General features: G+C 45.0%; 1 protein-coding gene across 1 annotated transcript in view; it reads right to left on the bottom strand.

Moving 5' to 3' along the window:
- Positions 1-19,799, bottom strand: part of plxnb1a (plexin b1a) — a 43,948-nt gene extending 24,149 nt beyond the window's left edge. The window contains 1 exon segment of the mRNA XM_076983904.1: positions 19,448-19,799. The gene's annotated coding sequence lies outside the window, so the exon portion shown is untranslated.
- Between the last annotated feature and the right edge of the window lie 216 nt (positions 19,800-20,015).

The raw sequence follows: 20,015 nt of genomic DNA, 5'->3' as shown, positions 1-20,015 counted from the left end.
CCACATCACATTTTCTACGCTTTGGTGAATCGTTCTTCCAACAGAAACACACGATGACAAAAGACGAAGGTGTCGAGCATAATCCCGATGTGATACTTTTTTGAAAGGCGTGAAAGCAAACGCTTTAAAAACAAGAATCTTCTACCACCAGAATCAGTACAGAAAAAGAGAGTGAGCAATCGGGGAAGTAAGTGCACACCACACGCCGGTCATTCTTTATTCTCACAGACAGGCAGACGTGTTGCAGATTCAACACCACAGACCAGATCCAGACTTACTTTCCTCGGATCCATCACAGCAGAATTCGAAAACCAGGGACCTAGAAGGAGCAAAGGTTCCTCTCCAGGAATGACAAGTACTTCAAACCTTGCCTGAGCATAAAGCCTTCCGCCTGTCTGGCTGAATGGGCCAAGTTTGAAAGGCGAGCATTGTCTGGGAGCGTCCCCGCGGGCACGGACGGCGGGGCCGGCGGAGTGAGGCTAAGCCGGCCGGGGGGCTTCTCCCGCGGCGGGCGAGGACGGGAGCCTGACCCCGCCGTCCCCGACCCAAGCGCTGGCACTGACCCCACATTTTTATGGCCCTCAGCAGAATGTATCGCTGTCACGCCTCATTGGGCCTGACAACGGACACGAGAAGTTGCCACTCGGGGTGATTAAGAAACCTATTTATCCTCCCCGGGGGACAAAGGCACCATTCACGGGGCGGCGGGAGCGTCCAAACCCAGTTCACGCTGTGGAAAAAGATGACTTTTCAGGCATCAAACTGATGTCATGGGGAGGCGGGCCGGAGCCGATTAGCCTATGATGTGTTCGTCAGTTCAAGCTATTGCAGAGGCATGGTCTGAAGCCCTAACATTTTATAATGCAAATATTGTGTGGCAGCTACTTAATCCTTACAATTATGAAGGGATGTACAGAAAGGGAAACAGAAAGGGAGAGGCGTTAAGATAGCAGAAAGAGAGAATGAAAAACAGATAGAAAGAAAGGAAAAGAGACAAAGTGAAAGAAAGAACGGAGGAGAGAGAGTAGGAGAAAGAGAAAGAGAGAGAGGTTTTGTATAGGGCACTTGGACAGACACTACAGTCAGAGAGGTGTATTTACACATACTCATCATACCACATGCTACAAATGGCCTTTCTAAGTCAGGCTTTTTAAGTACACTCTCCAGAGGGACTGCATTTGTCATCAAGTCGTTAATCCTACAGAAATGGTAACAGAAAGTGTATAAAATGTATAACATTTAAAAAGTTTGAGGAGGATGAGTGGCGAAGAAACAACTTCATATAAGAAAATGTAGGAGTAGTGGATTAGGTGCAATTTTTGAACGTTCTTTTTATCGCTAAACAATCAGATCTTCACATACTTCCAAAACACTGACACAGACAATATGAGTGTTGCTAGCGAGATGAAGCAGATTTAGCATCATGGTTGCTGTCAGGGCAGTGAATACAGTATGTCCAGCTGTATTAGGCCAGTCACATCCCGGATGGGCCGTAGCCATAAACAGCATTTTACCCCAGAGTTCTCAGGCTCTCCTAGGCATCCACAACCAGTGACCCACTTCTCGCAACCAGAGGAATTTCTCCTGTCAGCCGGACCCTGACCGCTATAAATAGGCCCACCTATCAAGGCTGAAGTTTGACAGGCCAACGTGGGGTGGGGGAACACAGATGTATGTGCACGGGGGTGTCCTCTGGCCTCTGAGTCCATCTCTCTCCCTGGGCACTCTGCCTAGCCTTACAGTTTGCATGGAAACCATGAGTGTGCGAATGGGCGGCGTGATGGCATCCTGGCCTAGTGCTTCCAGGGCAAAGGGCATCAGTAACCAACCTGAACTCTGCCATACGCTGAAACCCCCAGAATGCAATTCTTGGCTTTTAATGCACTGCATTAGGAATCAGCACACCACTGGTACACAATGGCATCTGTCAAATGACATGTTTCACCAAATAAAGTTCCTAAGTACCTATTAGCGAGTGAATACACTAACCAGTGGCACTGCAAGGTCACGTGTCACAATATTACATCCACGCTGCGCATGAGTCGTAATGTTACATCCACGTTAATTACCCGACGGGCGACTGTCTGCATTTTTCTTTGCTTCTTTGTCAGTAATCTGAAAGGCAGACATGACAGGTCTGTGTGGAATCTTGGCTAAGGTAACAAAGCCCTGAGTGTTGTGCGTTGTTATTCATGCCTGTCGACTCACGGACCACCAATGAGACTGGACGCCTGTCAAAAAAGAGAATAACCAAAGCTCTTAAGGGAGAAATTCACTGAAGAAAAAAATGAATAGAATCAAATAATAAATCAAACTGCACAATCTTTTTCACTTCATGTCTCTCTCTGTTCAGGTGTTCACATGCCTGTGTCTATACCTGCACATATATCTAATCCTGTTGTGAGATGGTCCTTTATCAGTTTAGACAAGTTTTCTGTCTTAAAGAACCCTCAGTACATGCGCCAATGGACAGAAGTCACACGATCACTTCCGCAGTGGTTGACAGGGTGAACATGGGGGTTCCATACAATAAAAGATTTCTTTATGGATCTTTATGGATAATACTTTTGGATAATTTGAACAGCTCAGAAAAATGTGTAATATTCCTACAACTTTCAGGTATTTATAGCTCTGTAGTTTTATGTCATCACATTACTCCCAGTTTCCCGCCTTACCATCTAAATCTCTTCAGGATGTTATTCTTGAAATGAGCCCAAACTCTCAAAATATCACTGGCCAAGTATGCTTAACTAAGAAAACCTTGCGACTTTAAATGTATTTAAAACAATGGAGGAGGATATACAGATATTTGGGAAAACATGGGAATATGCAGAATACATTCTGCAAAATGTATTACGCAGAATAAAGTCCTCTTCAGTACTCCTGCCAAAGACATTTTCTGACATAGTTCAAGACTGTCCACTGTTTACGCTCTGAAGTAAAGCACACACAATTTTGACATCATTTGTGTCAGGTGCAAAACAGACCTAGTAGGACTGAAACTATCGCACACATTCTCATCATGTCATGAACAAACTTCCTTTTGGGAATCAATATTGTCTTTCCTCTCAGACGTTTTGGAAACCTTCACTGAGGCCTCTCCACTTGTAGCGATATTTGGACGTGACAGGATGTCCGTATAAACACTTTGGCCAAAGGTACGATAGCTTTCACAACTTTCCTGGCAAGATGATGTGCTCCAAATGGAAAGATAAGTCTCAGTTTAATCACTGGATTAAAGACAGGAAGCTATTTACCTTTAGAGTAAAATCTTTTACACTATAAGAGGTGATGGTAATAAATGAAGGTATTTATTCTAGCATGCCCTTTAATATGTGGAAAAGGTGAACTTTATGGATATTGGATTAGAAGAACTTGTGAAAACTATAACTACTGTTATTACCACCACTGTTGTTATTATTATTGTCACTGAGTGCAGTTGCTTTTGTTTGGCTGGTATATTAAGGATCTGTATCTGTGATGATGGTAAAATGGCCGCGGGGTTGCAGTAGGTGGCAGGAGGTCTCTGGTTCACCTCCTTTCACTTTATTGATTTTTTTTTATCACTATCTTCTTCTTTTTTCCACTTTGGAAAATGGTGTGCATCGAACTGAACAAAATAATTTCACAGCGACAGCATATCGAGAAATGATCTCTGACACAGTTTTGACATTGTTTAAAATGAAAATGTTTAATAAGGCACATGCTAAACACTTGAGTGACACCAGCCCCCCTCCTCTACCCCTGCAGATCTAAATATTGCATTGAATCATTAATTTTTCATGCCCTTTACTGCTAAAATGCATTTCGGCAGGCTGCCGCGACTCCCTTGACAAGCAGGGGCTTTCTTCTGACTGACCACCAAAAGACTCCGCAGAATAACGCAAAGCCTCAAAAGGCTCCTCAGCGAAAGAGAGACACACCTGCCTCTGAGGCTTGGCAGCCATTTTGGCTCCTTCCCATGGGCCCTCAACTCAGACAAGCTCAGCCCCGGGCCGGGCTAGCGCCCAGACGCACCCACAGGAGGCCTGCAGACGGCACGTGAGCCGGGCCTTTAATTATGCAGCACCCACTCTCAGACTCCGACCCCTCACTGTCAGCCAGCTCAGTGAGGTGTTAAACATGGCCCCAGATGTGCCTGTAGGTTTATTAGCCTATTAGACTAACACAAGCTTACAGTCTCAAAAGCATCACTTAATTAGTGAAGAGTTACAGACTGAATATCCTCATATCACACATCTACCTCTCTGTGTACCGTCAGCATAATTTGCTTATATCACTCATAAACTGTAAACCGTAGGGAAACTGGTTTAAATGTGCTTAAAGATATGCGCAGTCATATGCAGTTCGAATATCTCAATGTATTTTTCTGCTCTTGCATTTGCCAGTGTGCTTCTAAACGTGACGTCTGAATCGCCTTCTGTTGACTTAAATGACACTTGGGTTGGCAGCTGCATGCAATGCACAGTAGTAACTATATTTAGTCTCAGTGTAATGACGCCTTGTCAAATCACACATAGCCTGTTGGATCTCACCCAGTACTGCGTACTGTGAAAAGTCTGGCCAGTGGACAGAGGTTCCACCCAGAGAATGTTCCAAGGGACTGATACTAGCCAAGGGACTGATACTAGCCACTCTATAGCATATATTATAGAGATTTACATAATTTCTGAATAGGTGTGAGTACAGTACATGGCATCTATTTATTGCCTGTCTGCTTGCACTGATGTCTGTTTGCACTGATGTCTGCCTGCACTGAATGCATTGGCAGTGTTGACTGCTGTTATGTGTCAAATGTAGTACAATGTTCTGGAGAGACCATATTGTGCACCCCACTCAACACATTTCTGATGAGAAAGAATAACATTATAACATATAACAATATCAATAACAATAACAATAACAAATTGACTTTGACTTTGATTGGCTGAATGGTAGAAGTTCACACTGGCGTAAATGACGAGGTCAGTACAGCTCTAGACGCCCCAGGCCAGACTTGTTGGGTTCTTTTCAAGAGGTGTACAGTCATCAGGTACCCAGTTCTGGTATGCTGGGGGCTGCAATGCAACTGCAGACTGGCTAGTGCGATGGGCCTTGCAGAATGGAGAATGATAATAAAGTCCCACTGAGGTATTTATTAATTATTATTTATAAAAAATTTCAGCTCAGAACATTTAGTTAACAAGATTAAATGTAGCTTCCAACATTAAATAGATATTCCATTTAATGTGAAAAATTGGGCTATTGAAGTGTTCGACAATAACCTGTGAATTCTTATATCAGTACTACAAAGAACCATTTGAAGTCCCTAAATCCCACTCCAGGCACCAAAGTGGGCAGCACATGAAAGCAAGAAACACCAACAACAACACCAAGCTCATGGCCCTCTCTGTGGGTGTCCGCTGGTGGGCACGGAAACGCTCGTATCCCCCTAGCCATCTCCACCTCTTCGCCGTCATGTAGGTAGAGCGGCACTGGTCACAAAGTCGATCTCTGTGCGCGGCCTTCGGGACACGGAGCGCCCCGTGAAAGCACAGCGACGATCGCATGCCCGTTCACTCATTCTGTTTGCACACTAAACGCATACATTACCTCCCACCCACAGCCCAGAGGCCCAGCACAAAAGCTCCTCTCACTCTGCCCTCTGAATGGGACTGAGAAGACTCTTTGTGGCTCGTGGTTGTCTTGACGACACCCCCGTGGTCCGAGGATGAGAGAGGCTTCATGGATGCACGATCCCACTTAGAAGAGGCTATTAGATCGCCCCCGAAATGACCACAGTGCCACTACAACCCCCCGTGACTAACATGGGCACTAGCCCCTCAACAGGGGCAGCTAACTCGCTACGCTCACATACCTCACAAGCCCCACCAGCTGTTTGCATCAGTACATCTGCGTATCGTGAATAAGTAGCCCGCTGAGAGAAGCGAGCAAAAGGGGGAAGTTTACTTCAGAGTGAGTCCAGGTCGCTGTAACCTGCTTAGGTGAAAGCACGTCCTCTAAACAAGTCCAAGTGTGGATTAGCAAAATCCCTTTTGGGGAAAATTCCGTTATGAGGCTGTAACACAGGAAGGGAATACAGGAGACAATTCAATTTCCACCATTTGTCCATGGCCATTTTATCTGCCATTGCTAAAGATAACGCCTTCTGAAAGGGCTGAGCCTGAAGTAACCCACCGTCCTCTTGTTTATGTCCATAATACTCCCTGCGCTACGCAAAGTGGTCACTTTATTTGCGTCTCATGAAGCATTTAGCAACTGCGTAGCTATGTTACAGAACCAAACGTGCGGGAGCTGAATTCGTTTGGAACTTAACCCCCTGCCACCTTTGGCAGTCTCACAGCGAAAGGCTTGTGAGGAACCTTTCAGACACCGCAGCTCTCCTGACAGACGCTACAGGGGTGCGATGGCTGTTAAAACCAAATATTAGCATGGCAGTGTAGAACTTTCTGTGTGTGGGTGTGTACGCATCTGTGTCTAAATGTGTGTATGTATGTGTAACAGAGGGAATGTTGATGTGATGACATCAAGTCTGGACTGAAGAAGGCAGTAGAGATGATCACTTTATGAGAGCTGATGTAATAGACGGTAATTCATTCACAGGTGCCTGAAGACGCATTCTTGAGGTCCAAATGAGGTTTGGCAGTAACACAGGCCTATGAAATATGCTTCCTCTCCACAACAGCCACAGACATCTATCGGTCCCCAAGTGACCATGACTCAGAGCGTTCATGCTTCACCATTATGCCCATAATCTGAATCAAAATGCACTCAGCAGCAACACAGTGAAGAGGCCAACATGAGCACGACACACAGAGCCTCCAGCTTTTATCTGCTGTTTATCTGCTGCCAGTGGATCCATGCAGAAGTAATGGCTTTCAGTAGCTTGTCATCACCATGACACACAACTGATCCCTCCAATTCATTCACTACTTTCCTCGATTTGAACAGAAGCCACTGCCAATTCGAACACCTCCATTGTTTACAGGACAATCCCAAATCAGTTTAAGAAGGCCGCACCTTCTGCATGTTCCAGCGTGAAATGTTTACTTTGGTGAATTGTTTCTTTCGTCTTCTTCTTCTTGGCAAGCTGCCAAATAAATAAGGACCGGGGCAGATAGCATCTGTGTCAGCTTTTCTAATTTCCACCACACAAAGGGGCCATAGTGTCTATGAGACGTGGATCACTGTGAAAAACACTTTTGACTGCTTAGATGTCGACTCGTTCATCGATCGGTTTTTCTGCCGATTTTGGCCTTGTGGTGCGAAGTGGACACAACAGGGAAAATGAAACAGCTGCTGTCATATAGACGACCACTGTTTTTAGATTTACACTGCCCAGGACAGACGGACTAATCGATGCTGCTTCATGAAAGACTCTCCAGATGAACTAATAGTAATATAAGGTCATGTGGAAATTTAGAAAATTAAAAGTGTATAGAATCATGAAGGTCCATGGCTGTGACAAATCACTCTGAGTCAACAGTGACAGAGGTTGAGGTCAGTGAAGACAGTGAACATCTAATGGTCATAACGATCGTGCGAATTAGCAACCTCCTTCTGAAGAGATTCTTTGGTCACTGGCAGAGGAGAGCTTTCAGAACCTTCTGTTCCACTTTTGGAAGATGGACAACTTCATTTGAAAGACAATAGGCTACCACGAGAGCCACGCATTGACCTCAGCGGCAAGCCAAGCATGAGGAGAATGAAGGAACAGAGCTGTGGCTTCAGGAGTAGGAGGGCATCAACCATCCAGCACTTCATAAACCCCCTTCTCCTTTCTTCTTCTAACACCCACCCACCCACATGGGACGAAGTGCACTAGCACATCTGCATACTCACACACATGCCCCAGCACCCTTAACCTACGCACAGACAATCGCAAGTGATCAATCTTCGAGCCCCTCGCCACCGCTGACAGGAAATCGTTGTCGATCGATGCTTGCCAGAGCTGAAGAGGCCCTGGCGTGGACTGACAGTGGGCATGGCCACGGGTCCTGGCGCACTCCGGAGGAGGGGCGGCCCTAACGAGTGGGTGGAGCTCTGCAGGTGGTCCGAAACAAGACATCTGTCTGTTTGTTTCCTGCTCGCGAGCCACGGCAGGAGAATAAAAGGAGATGGCGACTTGAAGAGGTGACGAGTTCCGCTCGGGCTGAAAGACGCCACGCGGGGGAGGTGGGAAGAGGGTGTGTGTGTGTGTGTGTATGGGAGGGGGATCTCTGAATGGCTGAACAGATGCCTCCTCTCTGAGAGGGCTCTCGGCAGTGCTGTCCACCACGCCGCATCTGCCCTCGGCAGCCGAGACAAAGGGGCAGAACCGGGCACGTGCGTCCGCCTGTCACGCCCACACAGCAGATCTGGAGCACAAGCGGAAAATGCTCAAAATGTCAGCACATCGTTTTGCCAACACACTGTCAGTCTCCAACTCCTTCTGCTTTCTGTCTTTTTTTATCTTTCTCTAGCTGTCATCCCACACAACATGTCCATATTAGATTGACGTTTAGGTAAAGTTACACCTTGTTGAGTTGGTTACACTGTTTATGCCTTTGTCCATGTTACAAAATCAGTATTTTTAGCACGCTGCTAAAAAATTCAGCACTTGATTATGTATGGTCTTGTCTTGGAGAGAAAGACAGAGGGAGGGAAAGGCAGATGGAGGAAAAGAGAGAGAGAGAGGAAGAGAGAGGGAGAGAGAGAAGTCAAGGCTTCCAAAAATAGGAACCCTGCCGTTTGCTTAATTGAAGCAATCTTTCCAAAATCAGGGATGGAGTGGGAACACGCGCATGGTCTTAACTCCTCAGCCTGCTCGAGTGGTCCCGGGAGATTAGAGGAAGAGAGTGGGGTGAGAGGGGGGGAAGAGCAAGCAAGGGGGGAGGGAACGCAAGGAAGAAACCCCCACGGTCAGTGCCAGGCGGTTAACAGGCCCAACACCTGGGAACCACATTAATGATTAATATGAGTGGAGTCACTCCCAGGCCAAACCCCAGTAGTCGACGGGCACAGAGACACACTCCTGAGTCTCTGGAGTCTATCTCCGCTGCCCAGACCCGCCTGATAAAGAACACATCGTAGGGCAGACTCAGCACTCTCCTCTGAGACCCGGCCAACCCAAAGCCTTTATCAGCAGGCTCTTTGATTAAGCCTGATTCCCTACCCAGACATCCAGCGGCACACTTAAGCCACCCTTTACTACAGAAGCATCCCACAGAAAATCTCAAGCCCCGGAGATTTCCTGGCCTGAGGGCGCACGAAACCAGCGCGTTTTGTCCACTGCCGCATTTGAGCGACGAGCCGCTAATTGCTTTGTGAATAACCCCAATTTCTTTGGATTTGGGCGCCTTTAATGTAGCACGCCGTTTACCGTCCCGCCACGGGGCGCCGTGGGGTCGCCAGGCGAGGAGCGGAGACTCCCATTCCCCCCCCCCCCCCCCCCCTCCTCCTCCCTCCCGCTGCCTGTGGTCACGCTTCCCGCAGCCCCTCCCCGCGCCTCCTCTTCTGTGAAAAGGGGGAGAGGAAGCCGGGCCGGAGATGCGTGCCGCATCTGAACTAGCGGATGCCCCAACGAGGGGAGGAAGCCTCCGTTCTTCTCTTCAAGCCTTTATTCTTCCTCAGCTCCATGACCCAGTTAGTCTAGCATCTTCAGCGCCACGCCAACGGAAGATACCGGACTTATGAGCTTCTGGGATCTTCAACCTCAAAAATAAAAGTGCATCAAAAATGATAAATCCTACCACAGAACTCCATTTACATACAGGGCCACGGGGAACATTCGATGTTTTATGTTATTTCAAATAACATCAATACATGTTTAAATTATGTATGCGAGTAGTATTTATTTAATCACTAGTAAAACACCAATGATGGAATATTTGGTTATTTGAGGTTAGCAAACTGATGCCATGACGATGAGGCTGTGGCTTCCACAGAACATCCAAAACACATGAATGTGTTTTGACATAGGACAAAGTGCCTCTGCTGAATGGGGCTGAACTGTACAGTGGGGGGTATTTACTAGAGCTTATACTCCCTCCTCATTTCCCCTTCATACAAAAAGCAAAATAGGAAAAATACAACCGTCGCAATTCAGCCCTAGATAAAGGTGTATTTGACTCAGTCACAGGTTTCCACACACACAAATCCTGAATAAATTTCTCAAATAAACATAATTTAATATCGACAGCATGATTACATGTGGACATAAGTCTAATCCAGGCTTGAAATCAAGGACTGTTTACTTTCACACTAGTATTCCTTTGACCATTATAGCAAAGCCATACATTTCAGTAAACATATAACATGGAAACATCAGATATGCATGTCAGCTTGCTGATCAGGAATCTGGACCCTATCTGGCCGCATTTGTAAAGCTGCTTTGTAAAAATGTGTGTTGTAAAAGAAATAAATTTGTAATAGAAATAAATTTGGATACGCTTTTCGAACACCAAACATATGAAACATTGATGAAGTGCCTCTGCTTTCATCCCTGTTAGCCGTGCTGCGAGAAGAAAAATCCCAGCGCAAAGCCTCAGCACGGCAGTCTGGCGAGCTAAAAACAAAAGAGCTCGTCACAGCTGGCCAAACGCCGCCCTGGCAGCGATGTCCCTGCCGCAGCTTCACCCGGGCAGGCCAGTGTAGCAGCCGCCCCCCCACCGAGCCCAGCCGGTGGGCTACAGCTTGGCCCCGAACGGAGGTCTGACTGCTTGAGCAAGGAACTCTGGGTTTTTTAATAAAGGGGCCTCGCCTCGGCTCGTCTGACGGTCGATCCCCACGCCGCCGATCGCCGTCAGGGCACTTTGCTGGCGCGATTGGAATTTGTTCCGCCGTCCTGTGCGAAAGCCGCCGCAAATGTCTGTGAAGAGCAAACGTGCCGACTGTGTTCTCGCTTACAGGACGTGCTTCTGTTATACGGCTCTGTTGCTGTGAGCCGAGGTTCGCCTCTCATCCTGCTGTTGTGGCAGGCGTTTGGGGTCAGGTGTCCTGTTCCTAGAGCAACTCAATTTCCCAGGCAGGGGGCCACAAGCAGCACACAAACATACACTTGGGTCCCTGTGTAAGGACCTACGTCATGAACTGCCTACATCCTGCCACAGCCAACCCCGTAATGCACATCTGGACTGAAAAGAGTGATACAGCGTGGCACAGGGCAGTCTGGGAAAACACCATGCTACGTGTGTGTTCAGAGTGAAGCCGTACATCTTATTTAGTGGTGTAGGGATGTTTCAGGACTTCCCAATGACAGTGCAACAGAGATTCTCAGCACAGGGTATTTGGCCTCATAGGGTTCTTACTCACTCTCATAGAGCCACAAGCTTCACACACTCTAAATTTGAAAGCGAAAGAAAAGATGAAGAACAGTCACATTGGTAGCGTGGATCATTCTGACGTTTTAACCATATTCTCTGGGTAGGAGACAGTAATGACAGGACGCAAGTATAATGGAACTCGTTTATGTAGAAAGAGGGGCGGAGCCAGGCCTAAGAATAAACAAACAGAGCTCAGGAACAGTTTTCCAACAGCTCTAGGCTCTCCTGCTGGTCGGCCTCGTATTCCGAGTGTAATGTTTAACAAGCTTTCACGACGACGCTTGTGCACTTTATCCATCACACGTGAACAGTATTAAGGGGCACAAGGAGACGTTTTGTGGACGCCTCTGGTGAGCAGTTTATTCACTTCACGATGAAGTAAAGTGGATTTATCCAACTGAGCTTTCACAGCTAAAATACCCAGATTGCCACAGGCGCTGCTTAACTCTAATGACATATCTGCATATGCTAACACTTCAGTCCAGTATTCTGACATTAGCATTTCATTCTTGCATTAGAACCTGTGTAGTTATAACATAGAATATTATGCTGTAAATAACTGAGAGATTAGATTGCTATCACTATTCCAGATGGTTCTGATTACAGGCTAAAGGTTATCACACCCTAAAAGTGAATCTTAATGCTTTATGTATGCTCCAGGCCACACTTGCCAGTGCTGACAGAAAGAAGTTTAAAGAATACATTAGAATACAGCAAGCAATTATTGGTATTGGTATTGCTATTTCTCTCTCTCTCTCTCTCTTTCTCTCTCTCTCTTTTAAGAGATTTCTCAGTAAACTCAGAGGCTCAGTAAACACATTAAGTTAAGTTTTAACTTTTAAAGTTCAAAATAAGCAGATTGCTGAAGCAGAAGCCTCTTCCTGGCTGGATCCATCTGTAGATGAGTAACACTAGCTTCCGGCCTGACACGGCCTGAGTACACTGTCCCATAATGAGATTCTGAATTGCAACATGAAATGCAATGTTTGTGACTTGAGCAGTCCGGGCACGATCAGCTGGAGCACACTGGACAGACAAGTGCCAACAGGAACAGGATACGATTGGTTGGTTTATGTGCAGACGTTAGTGGTGAGGCTATATCAGTGCTTCATTAAGTCTTTTCCAATCAATCTAAGGTGATTATTTCGACACAACCACCAGACGTCTTTGGGACAGCCATTCATTTAAAATGAATTATTTGCAGTCAAGAAGTCTACGGCCCATAGACATGGCCTGATGCTGGTATCTTCCTGGGTGTCTTCCATGTTTGCAAGGCTTGAACCGCAGCCATCTTTCATTCCTGCTAGGTCTGGAGGCTTCCCACCTCCACCCTCGCTCCACCCTCCCACCTCCACCTGTGCGCTCAGTAATTGGGACATCTGCTCGACGTGGTTGGGCTTGGGCATTTGACCAGGGCCTTGATTCTTCACGCGGCTGGTTTTTCCTTAGCCGCTTTGGCGGTGCGATGCATCTCCTCATCCCGCTGTCATCCGAAGCGCCGCCCATGAAGTTCTGAGGTGTTAGCTTCTCTGCACCTCAGAGTCCTGCTGCTACCAGGTGCACGGTTCTGGCAGACCACACATGCCCAAGTCACCTCGTCTCACGGATGAGGTGGCATAGCTTACATCGGCAGTGGTTCACTTTCCTCTTTTGGTTACTGGCTAAACTTTGTCTCAGAACTGCAGCAACGTTAACGTCGTTTTAAGTTACTGTTGGGGCTTACCAACGGTTTGCATCATACAACGGTGCCTCTGAAGTTATGCACATCTATGTGGATATTCGACACACTGCTTTGTTTTTTTATATTATCTTATTTTACTTCCCTGGATCACAACTGTCTCTCTGTGGGCAGAAGAACTCTGAGGGCTTTTGTTAGCTCTCCTGTCTGGGAAATAATACACACGGCTGGCAAACTGTCCATTTGTAAAAGTGGAGGACGATGTAGAAATGCAGTTTTTCCCACATACTTCAAGTATCAGACTGCATTTTATCTTGAGTCTGCATTTTATCTTGAGTCTTATCTTGAGCATGCGGTGCACACTTTGCAGATGTGATGATAGTGAGTGTTGGTCACTTTACATGTGAAATCCATTACTGGCATGAGCTGCAGTATAATATGACATGTCAGAGTGGTAATGGGCCCACAATGCAGTTAGGCCTCACTCTACAACTTCATGGAGACACCACTGTATGGAGATGTGGAGAAGCTAAGCTAACCTTATTTGGTAAGAGGCTGTGAAAGACTTCTAAGATGAACAAAATCAATTAGGTCAATATCGCAGCAAGGTGGGGGAACTCCTTCAAGTGTAGTTACAAGGCTTCTGCCTCGGACTCCTGTCCCCTCAACAGAAAGAAAGGAAGAAAGACACAAACAGAGAGGACGCTGCCCCTCTACTTTTTGCCCAGTTCTATTTGTGTCTAATCTGCAGCCTATTAATCTCACTGAGCGCGTGATCAAATCACTCTGATCAACCAATCAGGCTTATTCGCAACATCTCTTTTAAAAGTCTGCTCTGTTAAAACCAAGAAGTCCTGCTCGCACGCTGAAGTTTTGGTGTTGTGACATTAACAGCAAATCGTCTCAGCGGGTTTGTGAGTGTAGGTCCATCAGGCCACGCCCCCTCCAGTGACTCAGTACCTTGTTGGCCAGTGAACTGGGGCCTGAGATCAGGCACAGCTGTTCCCAGTCAGGCTGAAGGCCTGTGCTCTCGGCTCTATGACACACGCCCTGCTCTGTGTATATGAGGAGACATATTTCAAATAGTTGGCATTGTCCAGACAGGCCAAGAGACAAGTGGCACCATGGAAAAGGGTCAAATCTCACCTCGGTGTGAAAGGACACATATGAACACAGAGAATGGAGAATAGATTTGAAATCTAACTAAGGCCAAGAATGAATGACAAAGAAGACACTTGGAGGCACAAAAAACTAAGATAACTACATGAAGATCTACTTATTTGGATTACATTCACATTTAGTGTTTGGGGAGTTTGTAGGCAACATCAAGCTGCATCAGATTAACTGAGATTTACTAAGATGGACAGGCTCTGGATTCTCTTACACACCAGGAAACATATGAACCCCTTGCTTTAACATGCTTTGTCACTCAACTCTCCCCACTTAGTATGACTTAACACTTAGAGGACCTAAAATACGTGTGTGTGTGTGTGTGTGTGTGTGTGTGTGTGTGTGTGTGCATGTGTGTGTTTGTGTGTGTGTGTGTGTGTGTGTGTGTGTGTGTGTGTGTTTGTGTGTGTGTGTGTGTGTGTGTGTGTGTTTGTGTGTGTGTGTGTGTGTGTGTGTGTGTTTGTGTGTGTGTGTGTGTGTGTGTGTGTGTGTGTGTGTGTGTGTGTGTGTGTGTGTGTGTGTGTGTGTGTGTGTGTGTGTGTTTGTGTGTGTGTGTGTGTGCATGTGTAGTTGTGCATGTCTATTTGCATGGACCACACACTGGCAGTGGGCGGAGGGCTGTTTTCACACAGTTTGCTTACAGTGTCACACCTGTTCACAAGGAGTGAAGAATGCACCTTTTAGCCCAGTGACCCATACCAACACCACACACTGTACAAGCCAGCACATTTGGTGACACGGAAAGAGCTACAGATTCTGGGACGCCCATAAAACGGCAGCTAACAACAGTGCCAATCCCTGACTGTCACCCGAGTATGTATTAAACCCATAGTCTGAGCTTATAGAAAACTTCTTACGAGGGCGTAAAGACATGGGGTCTGTTAGGCCTGAAGAGAGACTCTGGACACTGGAGGAAATGAGTGACAGAGGTAGACTACAACTTTGTGTCTGGATTGTATAATGACTAAGCCATGAACATTTAAAGAATAACCCAGCAAAATGAATCCTTGGGGTGGGATTAGGAATTGGAAATGGTGAAACCCTGCAGGCCAAATGGTGCAGCATGTTGAGCTGGGTGGTCCTGGGGGGTTTGGGGTCTGGGGCGATCCTCCCTCCTTATGGAATAAAGGAGAAATATGCATGTCCTTCACACATGTGACCCCTAGGGGGATTCTTTTAGCTCATCTCGATGAACCCAGATCGTCTCATTCTACAGCATTGAGATGTTGCAATCATGTATCAGCCATTTAAGTAAAGACACAGTTTAAGGTTTAGCATGTATATCTTGTTAATCATTAACGGAACATTATTCTGGTCAATTCTGTTATCCATGTGAGTTAATGGGTTCAAATGATTTTGTTAGGGTAACCATGTCTTATTAAAAAAACAGCAGAATGTGACTTTCCCCCCCTTAATGCACGCCTGTATTACAAACGCAACAAAGCGAAAATTTTACCAATCTACAAGTATTCAAACTAAGCATTCACCTTCATTGCTGTCAAAACACCTCAAAAGTTTTACCATCACAAGTCCCTGAATAATTTGAATAAAGTCCACCTGTGTGCAAGTGTCATATAAATACACCTTTTCCTGGAAGGTTCCAGAGTTTGAGAGCACACACACACACACACACACAAACATCATGAAGTCCAAGAAGCTATCGAAACATTCTGGGGCAATATATAAATAGAAAGAAAATAATTAGAACATTCTAGAAGCCACCACTAAATACAAAAAATAAAATGAATATGGTGCAACCACAGCTCTGTGTAGCAGTGGCTTCACGAAACACAGGAAAGAAAAAAGAAAACACGTCTTGAAAAACTGCCATTTGGAAACAAGTTTGGAGCATGTTGGAGGCTCAGCAGACTTTTGGAGAAAGGTAGTCTGGTGGTGAGAAACAAAACTGAACTTTCTGGAGTTGTTGGAGTGCGTTCAGTATGGTGTAAACTCAACACTGCTCTACAGCCTGAGAACAACCTCCGTACAGTGAAGCACGGTTTCAACTACACCCCCTACGGTGAAGCATTGTAGTAGGAGCATTATGATTTTGGGATGTTTTTCATTTGCATGAACTGGGAAACTGGTCACAGTTGGAGGGATGGAACCAAAGACATGATGACAATCCTTGAAGATTTTCCAGTTTGCAAAAGGAGTGGTTCATAAGCAAGAGCATCAGTATATTTGAGTGACGGTCAAGTGTTAATCAGGAGATGTTCAGATGGGTGTTCAGATGGGTGCTTTTTTGTTTAAAAAACCTTTTGTCACAATAAATATATATATTTTAAGTGCAATTGATAAGAAATTTGTCTCTCAAATTGTAAACAACCCAATCAAGTTCATTTTCATTTCAAGTTGTAACACAACAAAATGGGGAAAATAGTGACACAAGGCAGTGTAAATTCATCTGGTCACAAATCAAACTGTGACTCCTGAAATTAATTCCACGTAGGTTGACGTCTCGCCATTCCACCTGCACTCGCCCGACCAATGGAATTCCCCCTTGTAAGCTTTCATCTGTTTGCCAAACACTGAAGGATTTGGATCCTGTACCCGTCCTCATGGCAACTAGCAGTGTGAGAAGGTCTTCTGCCACGGACAACCCCACACGTTGGAAAATCAGTTTTCACCGGGCAGCAACAGTCAGGCATCAGCCGCTAAGCCCTAAGAGTTTCAGGCTTTTCCACAGATCATTATTCACTAGGCAGCAGAGACTCCTGCTAACGGTCTAATCTCACAGAGCACGCGCAACCGCAAAAGAAGTGGTTTGATGTCAGAGCAAAAATGCAATAAATATGAAGCCAGCGCAGTGTTTTACAGCTGATCCCTGAATTGCAACAGATGTATATTCTCAATTTGCTTGTATGACCCTTGTCCTGTGCTTCCTGGTCACACACACACACACACACACACACACACACACACACACACACACACACACACACACACACACACACACACACATGCGCACACGCACACACACACACCAGAACAGCTGCAGTTAGCAGAACTTCCATACATGAACACCAGAAATTTATTCAAACTAAAACCTCACCTAAACTACAATATTTGACCACCATCACTTCCAGGGCACAGCAGTCTGTGCACCACCTTTGCCAGATGAACCTTCATCCTCTCAACAGCCTTGTAAAACATATTCTGTATTGCACCATAGACAACTGCTAAGGGGCATGTTTGGTACAAGAACAAATTAATTCAAGTACATATGTGAAGAATACCCTTAGAGAATCAAACATAGATAGATAGAAATAATACCAAGAACAAAAGAGAGAAGTCCAACAGTTTGTATCAGTTTTTCTAGCACCACCTGTTAACCCTGCCTGAATGTTCAGTGTCACAGTCAAAGCCCCAGGCAGCCTTGAAAAGCCACTGTGTGCACTGCCCAAGACCAGGAGGTGACGAGTCTAATCTGATCTCACAGCTCCAAAGCACAGAGAGCAGATGGTCGTTTCCTGGCCCATCTGTATTCAGAAAGGAAGGAAAAAATATTGGAGATGGATGCATTTTTTTGAGATCTACTGAATGCTTGAAAGTCCCACAAAGGGCAATCCGGCTAAAGTTTGGACAGTGTGAAACTACTGATCTTTGTTCTCATGTTTGCAAACATTTTGACAGATCATTACACAATCTTCATGAACACCTCATTTGAGCATTACCCACAAGCATGCATCACAGCTCATGGCCATAACGGCTTTTCAAATGTCTCAAACGTCCAGTTTTCTTTTCAGGTTTGTTTGCACTTTTTTTTAACAATGCCAAATACACAAACAAAATAGAAATGACTGACTATTATACAAAAACATATTAGCTATGTCTATTACAATAAAGTGACCCTTAAACATCCCTTTTGGGTGAGTTTATGTGTACACAAGCTCTCCATGAATACATGGTTTGATTATCCTAAAATAAAGCAAGAACCTGATTGAAAACAGCCATTACTACCAAGGCATCTAAACTAAGGCTAATGTATGCTCTCTGTTTATACTGCAATGTCCATATGATAGTGTTAACTGAAGTACTAGTAGCAGTCTGGTTTGTGGGTTGCTGCATTCCAAAAACATGGAAGCATAATGCAAGAATAATCATTCACTAGTAAAGAATGTAGAAATGTCTTTAAATCTTAAATTATGTACAGCATATGAAACACACAAAAAATATATATTTAGCTAATCTGACATTAAGAATTCAAGAGGGGAATTGTGAAGAAATTATTGTATCGTGTCAATAATACGCAAACATGTGTAATTTGATTTTGGCACCTTGGGACGATATAATGCAAGTCTCACCTACTGGTCCCCTCTCTGATCTTTCCTACAGCCCATCACACAATCCCAAAATAATGCTGGACAGGCAGCAATGTGGGAGGTGTTTGGGCTTCGAAAATAAATTCCATTTGAAGTCAGATGAGCAAATGGCACCAGGCACACACTGACATTGACGGACAGTGCAGCTGAACACATATATCCATTTCATTTGAAAATGATGGGTGGAAGCACTCAGTTTCAAAGTGACAATGCTGAGCAATAAAGTACTCCATCACTTATGGAAATAGGTGTAGAGTTGCCTCCTGAGTTAGGACTACCAGTGAGTGAAGTTGACTAATCTTTAATATATATATTGATAAGTGTAGTGGTTGTACTGTATTTCAGAGAAAATCCTAGGAAATTGTCGCTCTGTTTCTATGTAAACTTTGTGTACTTCACTACAATTAGCAAACTTTGTGTTATAAGATTAAATCTGAATTAGAATTACAAGATTATTATCTGAATAAGATGATATATCTCAGGATTCAATCATAAATATGTTAAAGGTGGAGTCTCAAAAATGTGTCCACTCAATACCTCGTGTCTCTTCACTAAGATGAATATCCTGGATCACAAAGCAACCACCATCAAATCCATACTACAGAATAGCCCGTTTTGCCAATTAGCCAGCTATTAATATGATTTCATTAGTAATTAGACCTGTAGTAAATATAGTTCTTTGCTGATAACACACACCAACACACACTTTGATGACATAATTAATCATGCAAATAAACCATAAGAAATATTTAAATGTCCTATATTGTTTGTAAAAGATTTGAAAAGAGCGCACTCAACCAATATGTGAAGTCATGGCATGATGAACGCCCCAAAGCATCAATTTTCTTAGAGATTGGTAAGGACCGCCAATATTATTCAATGTGACTTTTCCCCCTTAATACAGATGCCTGTATTACGAACACAACTAAACGAAAATTAAATCGATCTACATTGAACAAAAACACGCTTACCTCTACATTGTGCAGAACTTTTGCTCAATATTTTGCGTAATCAAATACAGCACACTTTCTCCGCCAAGCGGCTCGCAACCGCTATTCCTCGTTAATCCTCACTATTGTCAACTGGGAAGACCGACATCCAAAAAGGAACAACCCTTCACTCAACTTGACCCAGAGGGAGATTATCCAATCGTTCTGGTTCTGGTTGGCTCGAGGCGCACGTGTGCTGACGTTCGATTGCTGTGAGACTACCTCGAGTTAACCAGAATATTTGTTTGTGTGTCTGTGTTTAGCTACAGGAAAAGTCCCAGGTCTGCGGTCTGTCGTCTCCTCTCAGAAGTGGCTCGCTTGTAGCGAATAACGGGAGAAGCGGTCCTCAGTCCTTGCGCACACTGCTGTTATTGTCCGCTACTGCGACCCGGCGGTCAGTGACGGAAAAGGGCTGGGTTTGTGAGACCGACAATGACAACTACTAAATCATGACTTGCATTACCTTCTCTTATCCTGGGCAACATATAAATAAAAATGGATTTAAACATTTTATTAACACGTTACCTAAAATATATATTTCTTACACTTT

The sequence above is a fragment of the Brachyhypopomus gauderio genome, chromosome 21, assembly GCF_052324685.1.
Source record: "Brachyhypopomus gauderio isolate BG-103 chromosome 21, BGAUD_0.2, whole genome shotgun sequence".
Taxonomy (NCBI): Eukaryota; Metazoa; Chordata; class Actinopteri; order Gymnotiformes; family Hypopomidae; genus Brachyhypopomus; species Brachyhypopomus gauderio.
Note: the sequence above shows the minus strand (reverse complement) of the source record. Positions and strands in the feature narration are given on the sequence as shown.